We start from the raw sequence: 2,500 nt of genomic DNA, 5'->3' as shown, positions 1-2,500 counted from the left end.
TATTACACCTCAGAAAAAAAATTCAAAATCACAACTGACTATCTCATTGAGAGCACTAATCACCAGATCAAACCTGAGATAAGCACCAGCCCCATTTATTGCTGGATGATTATATCATGAGAACGCTTTTTAAAAAAAATAAATAAATAAAAGAAAACGGAAGCTGTGTTTTCGTCGGGTTTTTTTTAACATTGAGAATTTTTTATCATTTTAATTTATTGTTTTTTATGATGATATAAAGCGCCAGACGTCCTTAAGAGCTCTCAAAATCGATAACTCTTTGATGCTTTGAAATTAAAACATCCCCTGTATCTTAAGAAAAATATTCTTGAAAGATTTTCGAGAATCTTCTCCGAGGAAGAAAGATAGGTTTAAATACATAACAAATAGAGGTATCGACATATGTGATCAATCGTCTCTAAACGTTATTACGTCGCGGTGGATCTGGTGTTTAAAATTGACTCTGCAAGATTATAGGGGGGGGGGGGGGGGGAGGTTCTCGATAGCTCAGTTGGTAGAGCACTCGCTTCACATGGAAAAGTAACGGGTTCGATTACGAGTAAAATCGATATTTATTTTTTCCTGACCCCCCCCCCTTCCTCCTGTTCAATAGCGGTGATTAGTTAGATGAGATCTGGCGGAAAGTACTTTGCGATAGATTACTGTCCTATCCAAAGAGTAGTACACAATTATAATGCTATTGGTCGTTTAACGCAATAGAAGTCAGGATTAACTCCAGCTTCATGGGCTTTATGTCACTGAATGACTACGTCTATAATAAGAGTTATAATAAATGATTTTATTTAAGGAAATCATTTTGTTCTTTAATTGGAGTAGTACAAATTGTGAACTCAATTTTTCACAACTAGTTCATTCCGAAAATGGCAAGGACTCACCTTTCAACATTCTAATTTAATTTATTTTTATTTTACGCCTCTTACTTAACCGTTGAAACGGGAGAAAAAATACGATTTGGAGCCTGGTTTTCTGAAAGCCAGTTTTCTACAAATTGTCAACTTCAAACGGTCACAATTCTGCCGATTTGTATGGAGAATGGAGATTCCTTTGCACAGACAAAATGGGGATATCTCTGCGCAGACAGAATACATATTCTTCTGCAAAGACAGAATGGAAATTCATCCTCTGCACAGACAGAATGTAGATTCCTCTGCACAGCAGAATAGAGATTCCTCTGCACAGACAGAATGGAGGTTCCCCTACACAGACAGCATGGAGATTCCCCTACACAGACAGAATGGAGATTCATCTGCACAGACAGAATGGAGGTTCCCTTACACAGACAGCATGGAGATTCCCCTGCACAGACAGAATAGAGATTCCTAAAAAAAGACAGAGTGGAAATTCCTTTACACAGACAGGATAGAGATTCCTCTACAGAGTCAGAATGGAGATTCCTCTGCACAGACAGAATGGAGAGTCATCCTCTGCACAGACAGAATAGAGAGTCATCCTCTGCAAAGACAGAATGGAGATTCATCTGCACAAACAGAATGGAGGTTCCCTTACACAGACAGCATGAAGATTCCCCTGCACAAACAGAATGGAGGTTCCCTTACACAGACAGCATGGAGATTCCCCTGCACAGACAGAATAGAGATTCCTCGACAGAGACAGAATGGAGATTCCTCTGCACAGACAGAATAGAGATTCTCCTGCACAGACAGAATGAAGATTCCTCTGCACGGAGATTCAGAAGACTGCTGAGGCTGCTAAGACGTCTGACTATACCAGTTATCATCTTTAAGTCAAGTAAGTCACGTCAATATCTCAATTTTTCATAAAATGCAACATACGGACCATCTTTTAAGCGAGTCACATCTATAGATAGAATGAAGTTGATGTCACTCGGGTCTTTGTTATTGTGTTGTTTTGTTTGTTTTTTTGTTGTTTTTTTTTGCCATCCGCGTTTATGAATCTCACTAAACTGTAGTAACCAGAGTATAAACGTTTAAGATTACACGTACACATAGTTTGTGTGTTTGCTTTATACGTTATACTTCCGGATGACAATGTTGTGAGCTTCTTATCCAAGCGCTAATATCTATACGGTTTATTCTGACAAAATCCTAGTTGAATGCATAAGAATGTAGACATCAATTATAAGGTTTCGTCTTTTCAGGTAATTACATCCAACCTAAATATCAATGTAGCTTTCATCGTTCGCCTTATATTATAGAAAAGGATCAAAGGATAGAAGGAAGATCAAGAATTTAATAAGCATACACCCACATACAAGGGAGATTCAGAGGGAGAGAGAAAGAAAGAAAGAAAGAGATAGAGAGAGAGAGTGAGAGAGAGAGAAAGAGAGAGAGAGAGAGAGAGAGAGAGAGAGAGAGGAGGAGAGAAGGGGGGAGAAAGAGAGAGAGAGGGAGAAAGAAAGAAAGAGAGAGAGAGAGAGAGAGGGGGGGGGGAGAAAGAAAGAAAGAAAGAAAGAGAGAGAGAGAGAGAGAGAGAGAGAGAGATAGAGAGAGAGAGAGAT

At 39.0% G+C, this 2,500-nt stretch overlaps 1 protein-coding gene across 1 annotated transcript in view; it reads right to left on the bottom strand.

Annotated features, from left to right (window-relative positions):
- The window catches only part of LOC144956061 (voltage-gated inwardly rectifying potassium channel KCNH6-like), a gene marked incomplete in the record, with an annotated part of 67,694 nt that overhangs the window by 26,604 nt on the left and 38,590 nt on the right, over window positions 1-2,500 (bottom strand).

This window comes from Berghia stephanieae, chromosome 10 (assembly GCF_034508935.2).
Source record: "Berghia stephanieae isolate SIO BIC M18660-M18661 chromosome 10, UCSD_Bste_1.3, whole genome shotgun sequence".
Lineage (NCBI taxonomy): Eukaryota > Metazoa > Mollusca > Gastropoda > Nudibranchia > Aeolidiidae > Berghia > Berghia stephanieae.
Note: the sequence above shows the minus strand (reverse complement) of the source record. Positions and strands in the feature narration are given on the sequence as shown.